The sequence below is a fragment of the Chlorocebus sabaeus genome, chromosome 15 (assembly GCF_047675955.1).
Source record: "Chlorocebus sabaeus isolate Y175 chromosome 15, mChlSab1.0.hap1, whole genome shotgun sequence".
NCBI classification, from domain to species: domain Eukaryota; kingdom Metazoa; phylum Chordata; class Mammalia; order Primates; family Cercopithecidae; genus Chlorocebus; species Chlorocebus sabaeus.
This window is the reverse complement of record NC_132918.1, coordinates 42,554,232-42,569,955: the sequence shown is the minus strand read 5'-3', so window position 1 is coordinate 42,569,955 and position 15,724 is coordinate 42,554,232. Positions and strand designations below refer to the sequence as shown.

At 34.7% G+C, this 15,724-nt stretch overlaps 1 long non-coding RNA gene across 2 annotated transcripts in view; it reads right to left on the bottom strand.

The window, feature by feature from the left end:
* LOC103241515 (uncharacterized) overlaps window positions 1-15,724 on the bottom strand; it is a 408,965-nt gene that overhangs the window by 75,147 nt on the left and 318,094 nt on the right. For both annotated transcript variants that reach the window (XR_012095570.1, XR_005241812.2), the window contains one exon: window positions 2,400-2,467. This is a non-coding gene — a long non-coding RNA (uncharacterized lncRNA). The remainder of the gene's footprint in view (window positions 1-2,399; window positions 2,468-15,724) is intronic.

Here is a 15,724-nt window from a genome sequence, read left to right as displayed (position 1 = left end):
TTAGCCTCCCATCACTCCCACTCTACCTCCTCCTCTCCCACTTCTACCTTGTCTCTCCTACAGCTATTCCCCACTAAACACCCAGACTAATCTTTGCAAAGCACAAATCAAATCATCTCCTTCTCTGTGCAAATCCCTCCAATGGTTTCCTTTTATTGCATTTAGAATAACATTTCAATTCTTTGTCGTGGTCAAAAAAACCTAGAAATACTTCTCCATTCTTATTTTTGCCATTTTTCCCTTAAATAACCAAAGTGTAGCCATTCTCACCTTGCTGTTTCTCAGACGCTCTAAATGTATTCTTCTTCCAGCAATGCCCTTTTCCCAGACATTCCTCAGAAGGGCTATCCAGACGACCCCATTTAAAATAGTTCTCTCTTCTCTTCTTCACACACATATACTCCCCACTCTTGCTGTATTTCTTTTCACAGAACTTTTCAACATCTGACATTATATTAGATATTTAATTTTTAATCATCTCCCTTCGTCCTCTAATAAAATGTAATCACAATAGGCTAATAAGATTTTTTTACTCATCCTAATATCTCAATGCCTAGGAGAGTTCCTAACAACAATTATGTTCTTTACAAATATTTACTATATAAGCTAATGAGTTCTCACACAATCCTCCCAGTCCTTTTAGCTATATAATTCTTGAAAGCAGAGACCCGATATTATTCATCTTTATGCCCCTAGGATCCTAATACATGCTCTACAACACATTTAATCACTCAATAAAACTATACAAGTCAATTAATAATGCACAAAGCAGGATTAGGTTTGTTTCACAGATAAGAAAATTGTAGTGCTTGCTTAAAAACACAGGACTCTGTTAGTCTTTAAAGCTATTCCGCTGTGCCACATTCTCTCTCAGCTTTACATCACAGCACACCAATGAGACATTGCAATCAAGATAACCAGATGGGTTAAGACGGTTCACACCAGTAACACAGCCCGAAAAACCTGTGACCACCAAAGAGCCCAGGAGATGAATTAGAATCCTCACATTCCTATTTCTAAAGGAAGATCTTTTTCCATCTTCTATCACTTGGAAACACCTAAGGGAAAGAATATTTCTTCATTTGTTCAAAGTAGCCACATACTTTGGTAATATTTGAAAGGAATGGTAGTTTTATAATGTTTAAATTTTATTGAGATATTTCTTATTTTGAATGGTGATTTGGGTGCAGATGTTTAACTCTGTCCTCTTCTAAGTTCCCACCAAAATGACAAACACAAAAATATCTAGAAAACCTCTACATAAATCCTGGAAACAAGCAAAATGAGACCATATATATGCCAGAAATTTCAGGGAATTTCTGTTAGAAATACAAATCCAGATTAAATTAATTCATCTGGGATTAAATATATGTAAATTAAAAGAATAATATAAATATAAAAAGGTAAGATTAAGAAGAATCAATGATCAAACAGGAAAAAAATCCCTACACTGAAAACAGAATTAAAGCATCAGATCCAAAAAAAGGTTTTTTTCAAGTACTAGGCTAAGATTTTCATTTTGTTTGTTGTTAATTTCAAAGCCAACATTTAAAGTGAAATCTATACATTTCCATGCAGAAAGAAAAAGTAGCCTCTAAAATGACAAATAATAGAGAAATGCTTACTTCAGTTTAAAATAACTTGAAACATTTTTGTTAGAAGTTCAGAGATCTATTGTGCAACATGGTGACTAGAGTTAATATAATGTATTCTTGTAAAATTCTAAGAAAGTGGATGTAAAGTGTTTTTGGCACAAAAACAAAAGATAACTATGTGGGTTATCATTTGTCATTTATCTATTTGTCATTAGAATCTCTCCCTTTCACAGGAGATTAATCTATTTGTCATTATCTATTTGTTGTTAGAATTATCTTCCTTACACAAAAGACGAAATGTTAAGAAGCAATAGAGTAAGGTCTTAAGAATGTGTCACCTACCTAAATGATAATATGTGAATAAGAGCAAAAGAAAAAATTAAGAACTGTAATAAAAATAGCAAAGAAGAGGTATGAAAATAGTGAGTAATAAAATTAGCGAAACTTAAAATTAGGTATAAGATTGTTCTTAGAAAAGTTACAAAACAAAATGTCCCAAAAAAAATTCTATAAAGAGAGGAGACTCTTGCAAAATCTTACTCCAAAATCTTCTAAACAAATCTTGGAGATCACAGGAAGAAAGGATGAAGAAAACTGTCAAATTTATCTGCTCACACAAAGGGAAGGTGTGCCAGTCCTTGTCCAATTTTCTCTCAGATCTACTGTTTGCCTTACCCTGGTCCGTTCTGTATTACAGGGAAAGATTCCTATGGCCAGCATTTCTGGCTAGGGTTAGCATATTAAAGAAGTTAAGAGGAAATAAGAGAGTAGAAACAAAGGAAAATCAGGAAGATTTTCCCCTACCTCTTCCTTGAGTGGCATCTCTAACAGCAGCTGCAAATCCATCATGGTACCAGCTTCAGTCAGGTGACCTGAACAACGATAAAAATATATTATATGAAAAGAAGGTGAGTTATGCTATCTTCCAAAAAATAATTATCTAGATGAAACTGCTATAATTCCAAATTGAATATTACATCTGGAAGTTATTCCTATAAATATAAGAAAAGGAATATTGTTAGATTTATTGCTGGCATTTTAATAAAAGCTCTCATTTCTCATTCTAAGAGTCTTTTCATAGATATCTTTTACAAAAGGTCTGTTTTTAAATTGACAGATAAAATGATATTAACTGTGTACAACATGATGTTTTGGAGTATGTATACATTGTGAAATGAGTAAATTATCTGATTATTAACATGTGCATTATCTCACATAGTTATTCATTTTTGTGCCAAAAACACTTTACATCCACTTTCTTAGAATTTTTCAAGAATACATTGTATTAACTCTAGTCACCATGTTGTGAAATAGATCCCTGAACTTACTCCTCCTAATTAAAATGTTTCACGTTATTTTAAACTGAAGTAAGCATTTCCCTATTAATATTTGTTTATCTGTTCATTTTAGTTCCCAAGTTTTGCTGCTGTGAAAAGAAAAAAAAATACATCATAATGCAATAAATATTCTTGGGTGTGTATGTGTGTAAGCAAATCAGGGCAGGTGATCTTAAAGGAATGTATTTCCAAGATTATAAAATTGTTCTGTCAAAAGATATGTACAGATTACTTTTCCAAAAGGGCAGAAATTTTTCACCTAACCACTAGCAGTAAATGAAAATATTATTCTGTTAGCATCCCTACCAGCAACAGATTTCACCACACTTCTAAATTTTTGCCAGTCTTATGAGTATAAAGAGATATATAGATTTTACTTCAATTTATATCTCCACAGTTACTGACAAAACCTGGAGACATTTTATATTGGCAACTTAGATAGCAATTTTGTAAATTGTTGTTCATATACTTTTCCTATTGGGCTTTTAACATTGTTGTTTTAGTTCATAATATCTCTTTTTGTCATAGATGAGTGTTTCCAATGCTTTTTACCTCATGACAACCAGAGAATTATATTTCTATATCATCATGGGGTAAATTGACTTAGCTGTAAATGTCTATTTGTACCTTACCATGGGTAAATGGACTATGAGGCTGCTATTGACTGGGCTACAGTAGCCTGGAGATCCTAGACACCTTCCAGATAAAAGGAATTCCAAAAGAATCAACGTCTTATCAGAGCTGTAACTCCTATCTGGTCTGATCACATGAGGTATTATTATAAAAAGTCTCCTAATTTATTATTTAACTATTGACCTTATCCATCTAAAATTTTTACATTTTGTATGATCTAAAAATTTTACATTTTGTGTTGAAGCTTTCACATTCCATGCCTTTTAAGTAATTTCCTTTCACTTCTGAATTTTACTGTAGCTTTTAAAAGATTTTCACCCAAGATTTTTACAAACCACATATTATAAAACTCTACCATTATTCTCCCTGCATGTGAACATTTTAGAGGATACCAAAGCAAAGAACAAAAACATGAGAAACTTCTAATTTATGACAAATTATAGATACTTGTACTGGCTAAAATGAAACTAACATGAAAAAAAATCTGAAATACCTTGAATTAGGCATTATTTTAATATTTTTAAGAGAAAAGAATATGGTGTCATCTAAAAAGCTGGGACATTTTTGTTTTAGGTGCTGCTCAGTCCCTGATGTGGGAAGTCTAACACTTTCTCAGGATCTCAGTGTTAAAACGTAAAAGATGTTTATTCCATTAAACAAAGTCATAGAGATTTCTTGCCACTCTAACCATCTACAATTCTACTAATTTGCTCAGAATTACATGTTAATCATTCAGAAGAAACCAAAGGAAATATATTTTTGGTAGTATTTCCTTGGGGAAGCCCAGTGAAGATAATTCCCAGTGTTAGAAACTCAATTTCTATGTTTCCCTTTCTTTATAAGAAAAACAATTTTGATGAAAAGCTCTTAAGGACTACTTCAGTTCACTGTTGAAGTGACCAACATCCTAATCTCACCCATGAGATTTCACAGTTTACAAAAAGTATTACCTCAGGGATATGTGTTTAAAAAGAAATTCAAAAGACATAAATAAATTATGGAACACTAGGCAACTTGTAGAGGCATTTTGTCCATTCTTTTCGTGTTATGCAACAGACTTTCATGAATCAAGATCAGTGTTCAAAATAAAGAGAGACATCAAAGCCACACAAGTATAACTGAAAATTGCATAGATTCTTAAGAATTACTGGAACTTGGGCTGATAATTTAAACAAACAAACAAAATACTAGACTGCTTCCACAACACTGACCAGAATCCAATCCTTATTTGATTCTGACAAAATTCCGTTAATCTTTCATCAGTTTAATAGTTTCACTGATTGTACTGAGAGCCATAATTTATCATTTTTAATACAGTGCATACCCTAGGACAAAAAGGATGTTATTCCCATTATAAAAGTTGATCATATGCCCATTAATACTGACATCTGAACAAAATATCTTTGCTCTAATAACAGATGAAATTTGCTGCTTCTCCCCTTTCCTGTCCAAGACATGTTTCGTCTGCCTCCGAAGGATCCCTTTAAAATCTCTCTCCAAATGAAGTTCATTTAAGTGAGTTAGCATAGATGACCCTAAGAAAAAATCAAAAGAATCTACCTTTCAAGGTCTGACTCTAGTCTGGTCCCTTTCCCTCTAGGAAATCTTTCCAGATTACCGAAGCTACAGTGTTGTCTCTCTCCTCTAAATTCACGAAACTCTTTATCTAAATCGCTCACTTAGAAATTAATTGCATACTCTTGTTTTCACATTGCACTTTCATTGCAGACTACCTTTTTTTCCCATTTTACTTTCAGGTTTCGATTTCTATTTATTTTTTCAAACCTTTATAGGTTTTCTTCCCAAGTAATCTCTAACTAAGATAGTTGCGAACAGAACTTTTGTTGCAATCATGAGACCCAACTCCAATCAATTTGAATAGTATCAGAGCAACAGAAAGGACAGAGTGAACCTGGCCCAGTAGAATTGGAAGTTAGACTGTGGAAGACATCAAGACTTCCCTATTCTATCTATTGTCTTTTCTTTAATTGGTTTTAATTCTTTCTTGCTGCAGTTCACTGGGAGGAGAAAATAACCAGAAGAAAAAAATCTTTGGGTAGAAGACTGATCGATCCATCTTGGATGACGTTGTCATCTGTGGATGGAGGACTGCGGACTAGACCCTTTAATGGTTCAGCTGCAGCGTTCAGCCTGTGGTTAGGGGAGTTGACCTATACAACTTTTATGTAATGGTTTTGAAGGAATAGTTTCCAGGATAATGTGAATGCTCTGGCAGACAAGGCAATGTGTTCAGCAGTATTTCATAACTAACATCATGCTTTTCACAAATCAGATGCTAGAAAATTACTTATTCCACTATTACACTACTCGATTTCTTAACAGCTTTATTACGATATAATTCACATACAATAGCATTTACTTAAAGTGGTTTTTGTATATACACAGAGTTGTGCAACCATAACCATGATCTAATTTTAGAATATTGTCTGAATATGAAACTTGGTTTTAGTCCAGTGAGACTTCCCATGTACAAAACTGTAAGATAGTAAGCTGGGGTTTTTTTTAAGCCACTGAATTTGTGGTGGTATATTATTGGTTTATAACAATAAGAAAGCAATATGGATTTAATCACCCGAGATTCTATTTTCTCTTATTTAAATTGAGCATAATAAAGTATATCTCACAGGATTTTATGACATTAAATATGATAATATGCGTGGTAGAAACTTCCAAAGACTCAGTACTAATAAATTTATCATTTATGTTTTTAATTTTAATGTTCAAATATTTTAAGGTTTATTGTAAAAGATTTTGCAAAATAAAACATTTGTAAGTATTGTACAAAACTGTGCTTTCTACCACCCTCAGATGGTGAATCCTTTTAGATAATTAGGTAACTGGGAATTAAGCACAAACACATTCTTTTAAATTCTAAATGTTTTTAAGGAATCATTTTGAATTGCATCATACACTTTTCCAGTTTTTTCTTTTTTTTTTTTGAGACAGAGTCTCTCTGTCGCCAGGATAGAGTGCAGTGGTGTGATCTCAGCTCACTGCAACCTCCACCTCCTGGGTCCAAGTGATTCTCCTGCCTCAGTCTCCTCAGTAGCTGGGATCACAGGCACGTGCCACCAAACACAGCTAATTTTTGTATTTTTACTGGAGACGGGGTTTCACCATGTCAGCCAGGATGGTCTCAATCTCTTGACCTCGTGATACACCCACCTTGGCCTCCCAAAGTGCTGGGATTACAGACGTGAGCCACCGCGCCCAGCAACAAATTAGTAGTGGTGGAATTGAAAACCATGCCCCCAAAGACACTGGAGACTTAATTCAGAGTCTTAGACCACTCAGCCATGCTACCTCTCCCACATTTTCTTAAATACAGAACAAATTTTTTGTGTCCTTGGGTTGCCATGATGCATTATTTCACTCAGTTATAATCCTGTTGTACTCTCAGGGTCTGGAAGCTCTGTAGGCATTATTTGTTTTTCCACTTGGGTTGGTTTCAAGTCATTGTTATTGTGAATAGTGCTGCAAAAAAAATTGGTGTGCATGTGTCTTTACAGTAGAATGATTTACAATCCTTTGGGTATATACCCAGTAATGGGATGGCTGGGTCAAATGGTATTTCTGGTTCTAGATCCTCGAGGAATCGCCACACTATCTTCCAAAACAGTTGAACTAATTTACACTTCCACCAACAGTGTAAAAGCCTTCCTATTTCTCCACATCCTCTGCAGCATCTGTTGTTTCCTGGCTTTTTAATGATCACCATTCTAACTGGCATGAGATGCTATCTCATTGTAGTTTTTATTTGCATTTCTCTAATGACCAGTGATGAGGAGCTTTTTTTCATGTTTGTTGGCTGCATAAATGTCTTCATTTGAGAAGTGTCTGTTCATATCCTTCACCCACTTTTTGATGGGGTTTGTTTTTTTCTTGTAAATCTCTTTAAGTTCCTTGTAGATTCTGGATATTAGCCCTTTGTTAGATGGATAGATTGCAAAAATTTTTCTCCCGTTCTGTAGGTGGCCTGTTTACTCTGATGACAGTTTCTTTTGCCGTGGAGAAGCTTAGTTTAGTTAGATACCTTTGTCAATTTTGACTTTTGTTGCCATTGCTTTTGGCGTTTTAGTCATGAAGTCTTTGCCCATGCCTATGTCCGGAACAGTACCGTGTAGATTTTCTTCTATGGTTTTTATGGCTTTAGGTCTTACATTTAAGTCTTTAATTGATCCTGAGTTAATTTCTGTGTAAGGTGTAAGGAAGGGGTCTAGTTTCAGTTTTCTGCATATGGCTAGGCAGTTTTCCCAACACCATTTATTAAATAGGGAATCCTTTCCCTATTGTTTGTTTTTGTCGGGTTTTTCAAAGATCAGATGGTTGTAGATGTGCTGTGTTATTTCTGAGGCCTCTGTTCTGTTCCATTAGTCTATATATCTGTTTTGGTACCAGTAACATGCTGTTTTGGTTACTGCAGTCTTGTAGTATACTTTGAAGTCAGGTAGCCTGATGCCTCCAGCTTTGTTCTTTTTGCTTAGGATTGTCTTGGCTATATGAGCTCTTTTTGGTTCCGTATGAAATTTAAAGTAGTTTTCCTTAATACTGTGAAGAAAGTCAATAGTAGCTTGATGGGAATAGCATTGAATCTATAAATTACTTTGGGCAGTATGGCCATTTTCACAATATTGAGTCTTCCTATCCATGAGCATGGGATGTTTTTCCATTTGTTTGTGTCCTCTCTTATTTCCTTGAGCAGTGATTTGTAGTTCTCCTTGAAGAGGTCCTTCACATCCCTTGTAAGTTGTATTCCTAGGTATTTTATTCTCTTTGTAGCAATTGTGAATGGGAGTTCACTCATGATTTGGCTCTTTGTCTATTATTGGTTTACAGGAATGCCTGTGATTTTTGCACATTGATTTTGTATCCTGAGACTTTGCTGAAGTTGCTTGTCAGCTTGAGGAGATTTTGGGCTGAGATGATGGAATTTTCTAAATAGACAATCATGTCATCTGCAAACAGATTCAATTTGACTTCGTCTCTTCCTATATAAACACCCTTTATTTATTTATCTTTCCCGATTGCCCTGGCCAGAACTTCCAATACTATGTTGAATGGGAGTGGTGAGAGAGGGCATCCTTGTCTTGTGCCTATTTTCAAAGGGAATGCTTCCAGGTTTTTCCCATTCAGTATGATATTGGCTCTGGGTTTGTCATAAATAGCTCTTATTATTTTGAGATATGTTCCAACAATACCTAGTTTATTGAGAGTTTTTAGCGGTGTTGAATTTTATTGAAGGCCTTTTCTGCATCTATTGAGATAATCATGTGGTTTTTGTCATTGGTTCTGTTTATGTGATGGATTACATTTATTGATTTGCATATGTTGAACCAGTCTTGCATCCCAGTGATGAAGCCAACATGATCATGGTGGGTAAACTTTTGAGGTGCTGCTGGATTCAGTTTGCCAGTATTTTATTGAGGATTTTTGCATTAATGTTCATTAGGGATATTGGCCTGAAATTTTCTTTTATTGTTGTGTCCCTGCCAGGTTTTGGTATCAGGATGATGCTGGCCTCATAAAATGTGTTAGGGAGGATTCCTCTTTTTCTATTGATTGGAATAGTTTCAGAAGGAATGGTACCAGCTCCTTTTTGTACCTTTGGTAGAATTTGGCTGTGAATTCGTCTGGTCCTGGACATTTTTTCATTTGTATGCTATTAATTATTGCCTCAATTTCAAAACTCGTTATTGATCTATTCAGGAATTCAACTTCTTCCTGGTTTAGACTTGGGAGGGCATATGTGTGCAGGAATTTATCCATTTCTTCTAGATTTACTAGTTTATTTGCGTAGAGGTGTTTAGAATATTCTCTGATGGTAGTTTGTATTTCTGTAGAATCAGTGGTGATATCCCCTTTATCATTTTTTATTGTGGCTATTTAGTTCTTCTCTCTTCTCTTCTTTATTAGTCCAGCTAGCAGTCTATTTTGTTAATCTCTTCAAAAAATCAGCTCCTGGATCCATTGATTTTTTGAAGGGTTTTTCATGTCTCTATCTCCTTCGGTTCTGCTCTGATCTTAGTTATTTCTTGTCTTCTGCTAGCTTTTGAATGTGTCTGCTCTTGCTCCTCTAGTTCTTTTAATTGCAATGTTAGGATGTCGATTTTAGATCTTTCCTACTTTCTCCTGTGGACATTTAGTGCTATAACACTGCTTATAACATTTAATGCTAAACATTGCTTTAGCTGTGTCCCAGAGATTCTGGCATGGTGTGTTTTGTCTTTGTTCTCATTGGTTTCAAAGAACTTATTTATATCTGCCTTAATTTCATTATTTACCCAGTAGTCATTCAGGAGCAGCGTGTTCAGCTTCCATGTAGTTGTATGGTTTTAAGTGAGTTTCTTAATCCTGAGTTCTAATTTGACTGCTCTGTGCTCTGAGAGACTGTTATGATTTCCGTTCTTTTTGTTTTGTTTTGTTGAGATGCAGTCTCACTCAGTCACCTAGGCTGGAGTGCAGTGGTGATATTTTGACTCACTGCAACCTCTGCCTCCTGGGTTCAAGGGATTCTCTTGTCTCAGCCTGCAGAGTAGCTGGAATTACAGGGCCTGCCACCACACCCGGCTAATTTTTGTATTTTTAGCAGAGATGGGGTTTTGCCATGTTGGCCAGGTTGGTCTCGAACTCCTGACCTCAAGTGATCTGCCCACCTCCGCCTCCTAATGTGCTGGGCTTACAAGCCTGAGCCACTGCACCCGGCTGCCAAGAGTTTACAATTATTGAGTGTTTGCTATGTTCCAAGCACTACTTAAGCACTTTACAATATTACTTCATGTAATGTTCACAACTAACTTGTTATATGGGCACTATTGTGTTACTATTTTACACATGAAGGGATTGAAGCACAGAAGAATATGAGCTCTTAAACACTACGCCATTCTGCTACCTGTAGCAACCTGTGACCTTCTAATTGGTTTTTTATAGTTTTCTTTGGACTTAAAAATAAAATAAGGAAATGGGAGAAAGTTATGGGTCAAATATGCACAAATATACATTAAGTGAGGGATGAGGCCTGATAAGGTTTTCTGTGAATGCCTTGTATAAATTGCATGGCATGGATCCTAGGATCTATTCTCAGATGAATGAAATATGATGTATTCAGAGCTAAATTCTGAATGACTAAAGTCTTTTTTTTTTTTTTTTTTTTTTTTTTTTTTTTTTTTTTTTTTTGAGACAGAGTCTCGCTGTGTCTCCCAGACTGGAGTGCAGTGGCGCGATCTCAGCTCACTGCAAGCTCCGCCTCCCGGGTTTACGCCATTCTCCTGCCTCAGCCTCCTGAGTAGCTGGGACTACAGGCGCCCACCACCTCGCCCGGCTAGTTTTTTGTATTTTTTAGTAGAGACGGGGTTTCACTGTGTTAGCCAGGATGGTCTTGATCTCCTGACCTCGTGATCCGCCCGTCTCGGCCTCCCAAAGTGCTGGGATTACAGGCTTGAGCCACCGCGCCCGGCTCTAAAGTCTTAAACAAAAATGGTCACCTGTATTTTGTGAAAATTCATCCCCTCGAATTTACTTCAAAAACAACCTTTTAACATCATATTATGAATCAGAAATAGTGCTTGCAAAGACTTTTTAAAAATTTTTAATCAGAAAGGATGACTAGCTCACCACGCCTGCAGGAAAAATTTTGTAAGTATATACAATGTTCTCTCCAGATGGTACAATAAGGAAGGAAAACGTTGGTTTAACACAATTTTGGCAAGAAGTAAAGACTTAGAGCATCAAACTAAAAATTATATCAAATTTACCTAATTATGGTAATAATATGAATACTCCATTCAACATGTTGTTGCCAGATAAATTGCCCAGCATGTCTTCAAGCTGGCTACAGAAGTCTATGTACTCATGTTTTCTGCAAATCAATGAAGCCAAATTACTTTAAAATGTTAGAGAATATGAAGAGTAACCACTGCAATTCCAGAAGAAGAGAGATTTGGGTGGGCAGTGTGATTCAACAAGGTTCACATTCCCAGGTTACAAAGAATAACTATAATAAACTTCTGTATACCTAAGATAGGAATGAACTATGTCTTGTTTTATTTCGTAGACTCCGAAGGATAAAATTGACTCTTTTTACATAAGTAATTATACCTAAATTGGATCACATCCAATGGGATGAGATATTTAATTTTTTTAATTAAAAAAGTAAAATATATAGTTTTGTTTTTGCTTCTCCCCTCCTCTGCATCTCCCCCTTTCCTCAGACATGACCTCATCCATTCAAGATAATGCATGTTGATACCGAATATACATTCCTTTTTGCTTTTACTTTTCTTCCATGTTCATATATATATATGCATGTGCATATGTGTCTTTGTATATATATACACACATACACATAGAGACACAAATATCCTCACACAGATATAGATACACATACATTTATGTCCTCATTTTTGCACAAGAGTTTTTGCTTCTTGCTTTGTCCTGGGATTTGACTTTATTTCTCAGATTTTGCCACTACTCACAGTGCTAAAGAACTTTGAATGTCATATTTGTTCTCATATTTCTTTAGGATAGATTTCCAGAATTAAGACTTCTTGGTCAAAGAGTTTTGTGTATTTTTTTTTTTTTTTGTAAGGTATACTGCCAAATTGTTTTCCCACAAAAGACTGAAACTTTTCACATTTGACCTTTTTCATCATTATTGTGAACAATGGGTAGAGTCTTAAAATATTTTCCAGGCTGATAAGCATTCAAGAATGTTTCTTTATTAATTTAACTTGCATTTCTGTAACTAGCAGTGGGGTTAACATTTTTTTCTACTTCATTTGGCAATTTAGATTTTCTTTTCTGTGAACTAACTTCATATTTGACAATCTTTGTATTGGGTTGTATGTTTTTCTTGAGAATTCTTGAAATCATGTGTATATATTAATCTTTTGGTTCTTATCTATTTTTCAAACTTTTTTCCAAATCTATTATTTATCTATTGATTTTGATGTTCCAACTTTCAAATATTTTTTAAAAAATTATCTACCATCTCTATATCCTGTTAGTAGTTTCTGAATTTCTAGTCTTGGGAAAAAAATCTCTAACTTTGAGATGTAGATGTAGCTTCCCAGATATTTTTCTAAGCTATTCATTTAATTTTTAATATTTAAATATGGAGCTATCCAAAAGATGACGTTGTAGGTGATGATATGAAGCAGGGGCACAATTTTACACTTTTTTTAATATGGCAGCCACTTTTACCACATTGTTTGTGCCTGTGCCATCCCACTCAGTGGAAAGTCTACCATCGTCACATTTGAATGCTCATTTATGCTTGGATCTATTTCTGGATTGTCTATTTCATTCCACTGATCTATTTGCTTATTCCCTTGGACTACCACTGATTTGATTATAATGACTTTATAATATGTTTTGGATCTATAAAGAAAGACTTTTCTTATTTTTCATTTTTTAAAGCTTCTGGCTATTGATGACTTTATTATTCTACATAAAATTCAAGATCATTTTATTCATTTATGAGAAAAGCCCTATTGATATTTCTATATGACTTATAAAAGAGGAACATTTTTATTACATAAATTCTTCAGGAAGGCAATTTGGACTTTAGGTTTAGTTTTCTTTTTTATGCTTACCGGAAAAACTCATACAAACTGGCCTACAGGGAGATGCCTTTATTTGAAGTACAAAGTATAATATAAATCTTCGGAATAATTCTAGCAATGTGACATTTTATTCCTCTGTGTACACATAGAAAACAGAAGGTTAAGTTTCCATAGAAAACAAAAAGGAAAACATTTCATTTTATTACTCCCCTTTGTATCTCAAGAGAATAATTTTTCACAATGTTTTGGGGTCAATAATGGAGCTACAGAGGCATAAAGTATCATATTTTCCTTATTTTCATAATTCATATGTATAGTGTCTAACATCCTTTCATGCTTGTGGTCTGGCATAGTTTAGTGTAACATACACTAATATACAATTAGGATATATTTCAGCCTGAGACACCTGACCAAATACTAGATAGGAAATCCTATCATTCAATACATCTGTTCTGAAAGCAAATAGCAATATTTTCATTTTCTAATTTTTCTTAGGAGTACATATATTTCTTTATTTTTCAAACAGCCTTTACATTTTGTGATGCTTTAAAAAACAAAATTTAATTGCAATAAAGAATATCATTTTGCAGTTTAATGGAAAGAACACATGTTTGGCACTCTACAAAGTTAGATTCAAATCCAGACTCTACTGTATGACATTGGGCAACTTTTGTAACCATTTTGAGTCTCAGATTTTTCATGCTTAAGATATGCTGAATTTAGAAAACTTCTGAGTGATTTCCAAGAATTTAACAGGACTAAAAGATCTAGTACTGTGCCTGACAATTGAAAGTTTCCAAATATTACTACTTTTGTTAATAGTAGAAAATAAGGCTTTATTCATAACAATTATACTATGCATCTACTTATTTATTGTTATTAAAAATAAGGCTCATTTTTTCCTAACAAAGTCATATAATTTCATTTTAAAATCCATTAATTGTTTCACTCAAGATAAACATAGCACTAATTTTGAGTCAGTACCACCCTATGCTCAAAGTATACAGATGTAAATTGGACAGGTGGGTTCCTTTCTATGGCGGAGTTTACATTTTAAGGAAGAAATATATAAAGAAATTATCAAAATAATTAAAGATTGTGTAAAGTGTTAGCAATAAACAACACGTGTGACAAGGTAACTGAGGAGTCTATAGCAGTTACAGGTTTGAAAGTTCCATCGGAACAGTTTAAAAATGTTCATAATATATATGCTATTTTATTTCAAGAGCAAAATAAGTATTTTTTAAATTGGGAAATAAATATATCCTTTAAAGAAATTGATTATATAATTTGCAATTAGTACCTCAATTACTTAATGGATGCTTCAATTAACACAATATTTTTGAGGATCTAGAATGTTCTAATTACACCTCATACATTATTTGGTCAGAGACATACAGAGATTTATAAAAGATAGTTCATATCCTCAATATAAGTAACTGTAACAATGTGATTAAGACTATATTAGGGATTTGCATAAAGTGATACAGCCTCCCAGAGAAGAGTACTTGAAAATGCACTCTGCAACAAATAAGTATCTACAGCCGTCTTACACTTGTAAACTTTTAATAAAAACTTTACTCATAGTAAAATAGTAACACCTATACCTTCCTTAATTATCAAACCATCGAATCCTTAAAGTAGGACTTATTGAAATTCAACAGCATGTCTTCTCTTTTTTATATGTCTTTAACGTCTTTCAAATATCACTGATGTCTTCCTTTACACTAATCAAGTGAAGATATTTGCTTGAAAGCAAGCTCTTAGAAAAGGCCCTGTCTTCAGCGTACTTTCTCTTTCATCTGGGGAGATGAAAAGAGAAAGTTGTCTTCATCAAGTCCATGAAAAAAACCTCACTGCCTGACCCAGATTTGCTCCTGCTCACACATTCCTGTTTTACTCAGAAAATCACCACTTTCACATTTACCTAAACCAAATGTCATCCTTGAGTTGTATTCTATACTGCCACTGCCCACATCCTGTTGTCCACCAGTGTCCCCTGGGTCCCCTCACCTCTTCATTCTCATGGCAGCTCCCTTGGATTACGTCCATATCACCTTTATCCAGGATAACAGCAATGACTGCCTAATTACTCTCCCACATGGTCTGTCCATACTTTCAGTCTACTAGAGCTAATTTTTAAATTGCAGAGTGTAATTTTATTACTCTACTTTATTACCTCCATGAAAAAAATATCATCCAAACTCTTGTCCTGCCTTACTTCTGGCTGCACTGTCCCTTCTGCTCAATGATCCAAATACAAGTTACTTGCCATTATTGCAGAATACCCCAGACTATTTCACTTTTTCATAGAATGTTCTTGACTCCATTAGCCATCTGAGAAATTCCGACTTCATGATGGAGTTCAAACATCCCTTCCTTTGGGGTGTCTTTCTCCCAGTCTGAAGCAGAGCAGTGGCTGTTAAGTCTGTGATCACATTGTTAGCACACTGAATTATCAGCATCAGCTCTAGACCAAGAGTTCCTCATGGATAGAAACTGTGCCATAGTCATCTGAGCATCTAGCACAGTTCTTCCTAGGAAAATTTCCTGACTCCTTTCCCAACTTTGAAGTCCA